This window comes from Chaetodon auriga, chromosome 18 (genome assembly GCF_051107435.1).
Source record: "Chaetodon auriga isolate fChaAug3 chromosome 18, fChaAug3.hap1, whole genome shotgun sequence".
Lineage (NCBI taxonomy): Eukaryota > Metazoa > Chordata > Actinopteri > Chaetodontiformes > Chaetodontidae > Chaetodon > Chaetodon auriga.
In genome coordinates this window covers 23,295,706-23,304,275 of record NC_135091.1, presented here as the reverse complement: position 1 = coordinate 23,304,275, position 8,570 = coordinate 23,295,706, and the positions used below count along the sequence as shown (strand labels likewise).

General features: G+C 44.9%; 1 protein-coding gene across 3 annotated transcripts in view; it reads right to left on the bottom strand.

The window, feature by feature from the left end:
• LOC143336335 (leucine-rich repeat and fibronectin type-III domain-containing protein 2-like) overlaps nt 1–534 on the bottom strand; it is a 288,477-nt gene extending 287,943 nt beyond the window's left edge. The window contains exon 1 of one of the 3 annotated variants that reach the window (XR_013078515.1): nt 11–508. The gene's annotated coding sequence lies outside the window, so the exon portion shown is untranslated. Of the gene's footprint in view, nt 1–10 lie in introns of all 3 variants that reach the window. The other 2 variants (XM_076756427.1, XM_076756428.1) reach the window with 2 other exon arrangements.
• Nucleotides 535–8,570: the final 8,036 nt, after the last annotated feature.

The following is an 8,570-nucleotide window of genomic DNA, read 5'->3' as shown; positions in this document are numbered from 1 at the left end:
TGCGACTTACCTCCTGCTGCCTATCAGGCGTTTAACGGTATCCCTGTCCAGGAGATGCAGTCGATAATCAAGGCATTGTAGTTTCACTTATACATTAATTCCAGTCCCGTTTGTTTTTTCCCATTCCCATCTTGGATTCCCCGTATAACCGGACAACCAACTAAAAGCGTGAAAATCGACCGAGGCGCCTACCGCTCCGCTGCTCCCTGTCCGCTCTTACAACATGACTGGTGAACAACCAACTCAAGTCGTTCCTCACATCGATCGGCTCCAAATGTCGGCATTTGTAAGTTTGAGAACATGGAAGAGCACAAACACTTTCTCGGAGTCAGACATTTCTGCTCTAATAAGCGTCGAAATGAATAACCACTCACACTGCGCTGGTGGGAAGAAAGACGATAATATCTTTGCCGAGTGGAAGAATGATCTCCGCGCTCTATGCTGCAGTCTGCATCTTGATTTAACTGCAAATACCTGCAATCTGTAGCTCTCTCCATGTACTGGCTGCGCCCTGTGCTGACGGCAGCGAGTGAGAGAGAGAGAGAGCGATGGAAACGGCAGTTGGACTGAAATTTCATGGACATGTGACACATTTAAAATGCAAACACTGGGTGTTCGTCATCATACTCAGATAGCCAAGCTGCAACAGCAATTCTAAAAGAGATGATAATCATCGTAATAACAGGCTAATGATGCTAAGAACATTCCTTGCAATTCTTGCAAAACGGGAGTTATAAACTGAGTGCAGCCTTGTCAAAAGGCAGTCTTTATAACAAATTTACAAATTTCCAGTAATGGCTTCTTCTAAATTTCTTAATAATTTATTAATGCTGTTTCAACTCCAATTTTATAAGGCAGCTGAATACCTAATTGTGCGGATTAGATAAATATTATAAGTAGGCCTAATGTAAACATGAGTCATTATCTGAATTTATGTGGTTTGAAGTCTATCCTGTGAAACTCATATGGGTAATTTTCAGTCTTGAAATGTACAAAAGGTCCCTTTTTCAGGTATGCTAACACAACTTCACAAAGAAAATTCCAGTGCTGGGCTTTCCAGCCTGCCTTCTGAATTTCTCATTATTGGATCATAACTGACAGAATGTAGCTTGATTGGGCAGATGTATGATCCACCCCTGGTATCCCAGATGTAAACATTTTAATTATTAATCTTAAATTTCGATCTGGATTTCACAAATCAAGTTTGAGCAACCCAATTTTCTGACTGCACTTGAATTATTAGATACAAAAATAACAATATAGTATAGTTGCTAATTAGATTGAAGCCCTTCTTGCCTTTCTCTGCTTCCATACTAGTAACTATTAGATTTTTGGTTATAGATGTTAAAAATAAAATGGCAATAATAAAAAGTTCTCCTTGGTAGCTAAATGTTTACATGCTACATGGCAGTATGGCCCTTGCAGCATTGCCTGATCGATAACAGCCAGTGACCTTGCTGCATGTCATACCCCTCACTCGATTTGTGAATATGAGTGTGTGGGTGTGGGTGTGTGTGTGCGTGCGTGCGTATTTGCGCATATGGACATTTTTCAATTCAATTCAATTCAATTTTATTTGTATAGCGTCAAATCACAACAAAAGTTGTCTCAGGACGCTTTCCACATAGAGCTGGTACAGCCTGAGCTCTTTTATCTAAAGAGAGCCAACAATTCCCGCATGAGCAAGCACTAAGTGGCAGTGGCAAGGAAAAAACTTCCTTTTAACAGACAGAAACCTCAGGCAGAACCGTGCTCTGGGTGGGAGAGCAAGAGAGAGAGAGAGAATCAGAATCAGAATCAGAATCCTTTTATTGATCCCCGAGGGGAAATAGTTTTTTTTTTTCTTTCAGGTGCTCCTTACAAGAATCCTGTTCTGCTTTTGGAGACTTAAGGAACCATAAGTAGGCCTGCATTCTGGGAACGCAGTGTACAAGTGGGGTAAAACGGTACTATGAGCTCTTTCAGATAAGAAGGTGCCTGGCCATTTGTGGCTTTGTAAGAAAGGAGGAGAATTTTAAATTCTATTCTAATCTTTAAAGGGAGCCAGTGCAGAGCAGCTAACATTGGAGAAACATGATGAGCACGTGCTGCAGCGTTCTGGAGCAAATGGAGAATATTCAGCAATGAATTTGGGCAGCCTAGTTTTTCTGCATCATTTTGAGACAAAACATGGCTAATTTTTGCAATGGTATGTAGGTGAAAAAAGGCAGTCCTTGAAATTTGTTTTGCATGGGAGTGAAAGGACATGTCCTGATCAAAGATAACTCCCAGATTCTTTACAGTGGTGCTGGAGGCCAGTGCAATGCCATCCATAACTGCTATGTCATCAGAAAGTGAGTTTCTAAGACGTTTAGGGCCTAGTACTATAACCTCAGTTTTGTCTGAGTTTAGCATCAGAAAATTGCAGGTCATCCAGGTATTTATGTCCTAAAGACATGCTTGTAGTCTAGTTCAGTGTTTTTCAACCACTGCCGAGATACTGTCAGGTGTGCTGTGGGAAATTATCCAATTTGTGTGCCTGTGTGGTCTAGCGCCTGGCAGAGTAATCATGTAGTACTCTTCCATACCAGTAGGTGGCAGCAGCAGGTAGCTAATTGCCTTGTGCTTGGAGACAAGCAAATTAGTGATGCATGGATGCAGCGACAGGTGTTGTTGACGGTGGCATTGTGGATAGCAGGACGACGGTGAAAGTGATGGATAAGTTTTTGAAGAGGAAAAATGCTGACTCTGAACTGGGCCCTGGACAAAATCCGGACCCAGATGAAGGCCCTAGCATGAGTGGAGGTCAAAAGAAAGCAAAGACGGTGATGTCGAGCAAAGTTTCTGGCGCGAGGCAATACAACGAAAGCTATCTTTCATTTGGATTTACTTTTACCGGAGATGCAACGGCACCGACTCCGTTGTGCTTGGTATGTGGTGAAAAGCTCTCCAACAGTGCTATGGTCCCAAGTAAGCTTAAACGCCATCTCCAAACGAAACACCCTTCCCTTCAAAACAAAAATGTGGAGTATTTTGTTTGCCTGCGTGAACACATGGAGAAACAGGCAACTTTCAGGAGAAAAACCGCAAAGGTAAACGAGAGAGCCCTTAAAGCTAGCTACCACATCGCTGAACTTGTGGCTAAATCAAAAAAGTCCCACACTGTGGCAGAGCAATTAATACTTCCCGCCTGCAAAGCCATTGTAAATGAGATGCTCGGAGCTGAAGCGGCTAAAGAAATAGCCAAAGTCCCTCTCTCAGATAACACAATTTCCAGACGTATTGATGAGATGTCTGCAGACATTGAAAGTGTGGTTTTGGACAAGATCCGTATCAGTAATAACTTTGCGTTGCAACTTGATGAGTCTACTGATATAAGTGGATATGCTCAACTCTTGGCCAATGTGCGTTTTGTGGATGGAGACACAATCAGAGAAAACTTTCTATTTTGCAAGGCTTTGCCAGGAAAAACAAAAGGAGAGGAAATTTTTCGGGTCACATCAGAATATCTGGAAAAAGGAGGACTTAAGTGGGAAAACTGCACGAGTGTCTGCACTGATGGAGCTGCAGCCATGGTCAGGCGCACCAAAGGCTTTGTAAGCAGAGTGAAGGAAAAAACCCCAGATGTGATCATTACGCACTGTTTTTTACACCGCGAAGCCCTCGTAGCCAAGACTTTACCAGCAGACCTCGTTCCTGTGTTGGATGATGTTGTGTGCATGGTAAACTTTGTGAAGTCATGACCTATGAAAAGTCGCATATTTGCGGCTTTGTGTGAGGCTTTGTGTGAGGAGCGGAGCATAAAGCCTTGCTGTTTCATACGGAGGTCCGATGGTTGTCGTGCGGCAAGGTGCTGGCCCGTGTGTATGAGCTGCGAGAGGAACTTAAAGTGTTTCTGACAAATGAGGGGTCCAATTACGCAAAGCTGCTTGCAAGTGATGAGTGGTGTGCAAGGCTGGCATACCTGGCAGATATTTTTCATCATCTGAATGAACTGAACACACGAATGCAAGGCCGAAATGAAAACCTGCTTACAAGTACAGATAGAATAAATGGATTCCGTTCAAAGGTGCAACTCTGGCAGCAGCATGTGGAAAGTGGCAATCTTGAAATGTTCCCACTCACCAATAAATGGCGAGATGTTAATACTGCTGCACTGTGTGAGATAATAGTTAAACATTTGAAAACTCTTGAGGAGAAGATGTCATTTTATTTCTCTTCAGCCTCCACGGAGTGCCTTGACTGGGTTAGGGACCCATTCAGCTCAGCATCAGCTGTTGGAAAGGACATGACTTTACAGGAGCAGGAGGAACTAACTGAACTGAGACAAGATCGTGGTCTCAAGCTAAGCTTTGCTGATCTACCTCTGGACAGTTTTTGGTTGGCAGCTGCCAAGGAGTTCCCCATGCTGGCCAACAAAGCTATTTTGACATTGCTCCCATTTTCCACAACATATCTGTGTGAGGTGAGCTTTTCAAGCCTGACTGCTGTAAAAACTAAAAACAGAGAAAGACTGAGAGCTGTGGAGGAAGAGCTTCGTGTGTGTCTTTCATCGATTCCTGCCAGGATATCAGCTCTGTGTTCATCCAAACAGGCCCAGGTTTCACACTGAGTGAGTATAAATATGAAAGATTATAAAATACTTTTTTCTTTGTGTTTATTTGATTCCTATTCAAGACTTTATAATATAATGTCATTCTTCAATGTTAAAAAAAAGCTTATATTAACAATATAACACTTATGTTGTTAATATATGCTTTTTTTTCACATTTTCAGCTGGTGGTGTGCCGCGGGATTTTTTTAATGAAAGAAATGTGCCTTGGCTCGAAAAAGGTTGAAAAACACTGGTCTAGTTAACTGACTGGTTTCTTCTGGCTTCTTTGACAAATATAGCTGGGTATCATCTGCATAGCAATAAAAATTTATTGAGTGCTTCCTGATAATCTTGCCTAAAGGAAGCATATATAAGGTAAATAGAATTGGTCCAAGCACAGAACCCTGCAGAACTCCATAGTTCACTTTAGCGAGCACAGAGGAGTCTTCATTAACATGTGCAAATTGAGAGCGATCTGACAAGTAGGATAGGATACCATGGTCAGTGGTGTCAAATGCAGCACTAAGATCCAACAAGACTAGTAGAGACAAATCCTTTATCAGATGCAATTAGAAGGTCATTTGTAACTTGATGCACTCTAAATCCTGACTGGAAATCCTCAAATATACTATTTTTTTCAGCTGATTAGCAACTGTTTTCTCAGGAATTTTTGAGAAAAGGGAAGGTTGGATATCGGTCTATAGTTGGCTAAAACCCCTGGATTAAGAGCAGACTTTTTAAGTGAAGCTTTCATTACAGCTACTTTAAAGGACTGTGGTACGTAGCCTGTTGATAGACAGATTGATTGTGTCTAAGGTAAAGGTAAAACTTCTTTAAGCAGCTTAGTTGGGATCGGGTCTAAAATACAGGTTGATGATTTTGATGATGAAATTATTGAAATTAGTTGTTGAAGGTGGACAGGTGAAAAACAATCTAAATCTGCCATAGATTAACAGTTTTTACGGTTTCTGTTTTTGAAGACAAAACGGTACCTGTTGACGACAGGAGCCAATAAATTCTGTCTCTAATAGTAAGAATTTTATCATTAAGAAGCTCGTGAAGTCATTATTGTTCAGAGCTAAAGGAATACATGGTTCAACAGAATTATAGCTCTCTGTCAGCTTGGCTACAGTGCTGAAGAGAAACTTGGGATTGTTCTTATTTTCCTTTATTAGTGCAGAGTAATAGGCTGCCCTGGCACTGTGGAGGGCTTTCGTGTATATGAGATGGGATCTGGGAAAACCAGTCACATGTCGAAATTTTACCTTTTGGATGGTTCATTGAAAGGACTAGATGTTACAATCCCTAGTGTTTGACGGATGGCTGCTATAAGGCTTTACCAGTAGGACACATCGTCAGTTGTGTAACTCAGCATCACGGGTTGTTTCGGCCATTTATCACAATACACCCTCTGCCGAGGCAGGTCCACCACAGGTTGATCAAGCCTGGGTGTGTGTCCCACGGTTAGTTGTTTGCCTTAGCAGCCCAGGTGGTGTCGCTCCTCTTCAGCCACAGCCAATGGCTTGTCCTCTCGGCGGTGTTGGCCAGCTCTTTGACAACTTGTCTGTGAATCTGTCCCCTGACTCCGACCTCCCTAAGGAGCTTCACTGTTGTGCTGGCAACAAAGCCCCTACACCCCACCTCCACTGGGCACACCCTTATCTTCCAGCCTCTGTCCTCTGCCTCGGCTGCTATAGGTTGGATCAGCGCAGCTTCTTATGCTCATATGCTTCTTTGATGGTGTCCTTCCAGGGAACCATCAGTTCTATGATGTAGGCGAGCTGGCAGGAATTAGACCAGAGGGTGAGGTCTGGTCCAGGGTGGTTGTTGCGATCTCCGGAGGGAAAATAAGCCTCTGATCTAGGTCAACTCGCATCTGCCAGTCCCTGGCTTCATTCAGTGAGGCCAGATCAGGGTTTGAGGGGATAACCCTCAGCTTGTCGCCCTCCTGAACAAACGATGGTGGGTGTCGGTGCACATCCTGGTTGTTGAAGGGTTGGGCGTTGATGGATACCCCCTTGCACTCGAGTTTATCGGCTAGACACCTGAGGACCTGGTTGTGTCTCCACGTGTACCTGCCTTGAGTGAGGCTGGCTCTACAGGATGTGCTTAAGTGTTGCAGGGGTTGTACACAGCGGCCAAGATGGGTCCTTTTCAAGCCATAGCTGCAGATTTGTGGGAGAGGGCAGCACATCATACGTTGCTCAGATGATGAAGCTGAGCCTGTTAGATTCCATGCCCCAGAGTTCGCTCCATGTGAGTTTTCTCCTCTCAACACCCTCCCACTTCATCCAGGGCCCTGTTTGGCTTGTGCTATGGCTTTGGAGCATCTGGCTGCTTCCTCCTGTCGGCGCACCTCCTCTACCACCATGGATCGACATTCTGTTGTAGATGCCTTTTGCCAGAGAGGTGTTACAGCTCCGAGGCCAAAGCCTCCTCTGCCTTGTTGGACGTGGCCCACTACGTCACGATGGAGAGCAGATTTGGCCTGTAGCACAGTTGTGGCTGGGGTCCACTTATTCCCAGTTGCTAGGGTAGGAGTGGTGCCTGTCACCACAGGGTCCCGGGAGTCAGTGAGGGACATGTCCAGCCTCACCTTGGCACACTTGAAATCTTCAACCAGTCTAGAAATTGGCAGTGACAGGGCTCTGTTGCTGTAGAGTCCAACGCTGCTGAGGCATTTGGGGAGTCCGTGTGGGGAGTCCGAGCCACTTCCTCATGTGAGAGTTCACCAGCCTTTCCAGACGATTGGCATGGCTAACCGAGACCTCGTACATGGTCATTGGCCACAAGAGTCTGGGTAGCAGCCCAAACTGGTAACACCAGAGCTTCAGTTTCCACTGAGTGCAGTGTTGTTGATTTGCTTAATGCCATTAGCCGTATCCTGCTGGAGTGCTGGGTGTCTTTGAGGTCTGCATTATACCACCATCCGTGGCTCTTGATGGGCTTCTCTAGGACTGTTGGAATTGGTTCATCACTGATGTAGAACTGCTCGCCTGTTAGTTGGCCTTTGACAACGGAGATGCTGCATGAATTCTCTGGCTTGAACTCCATTCTTCTCACTGGATGTTTTCCTGGAGTTTCTGAAGCACGCGTCTAGTGCATGATTTTGTTGTTGTGATGATGGTCATGTTGTCCATGTAGGCTCTAATTGGCGGAAGATGCAGGCCGCTGTTGGTCTTTTCGTCTCCCACTACCCAACAAGATGCCCGTATGATCAGTTCCATTGCCACGACGAATGCCAGAGAGGAAACTGTGCAGCCTGCCATGATGCCAGTCTCCAGATGCTGCTAGGCAGTGGTGCCATTCTCAGATGTTACACACAACTGGAGATCCTGAAAGTAAGTCTTGACCAAATCTGTGATGTGGTATGGTACACAGAAGTAGTTGAAAGGCCGTCCACAAGATCTTGTGAGGGACTGAACCGAAGGCGTTGGCAAGGTCTAAGAAAACCATGTGTAGGTCTCTCCGTTCCTTTTTGGCAGTTTGTATCTGGTGCCAGATGATATTAGCGTGCTCCAGACATCCTGAGAAGCCCTGGATCCCGGCCTGCTGCACTGATCTATCAACACAGTTGTTTCTTTGCAAGAATGTAGAGAGCCTTTGACCAGGACACCGAAGAAGATCTTTCCTTCTACATTCAGCAGGCTGATCTGGTGAAACTGGCTGATGGATGATAAGCCCTTTTCTTTGGGGATCAGGATGCCTCCTGCTCTTCTCGATGCTTTCGGTATCACTCCCTTCTGCCAAGCCACCTTCATCAGCTTACAGAGATATTTAAGGACTCCAGAGGTGTTCTTATAGAGCCTATACCGTTGGGCCCAGGTGCTGATGCTGATCTCGCCTGCTTCACTGTCTTCTCCACTTCACACCATGTGGGAGGCCTTATGTCCATGTGGTGTTCAGGTGCATGAATTGGTGGCATGTTGTTCGGGATGGTGACTGGCTCATTCCTCCGATCATCAGAGTAGGTCTTCCTCAGATGCTCTTCCAGGTC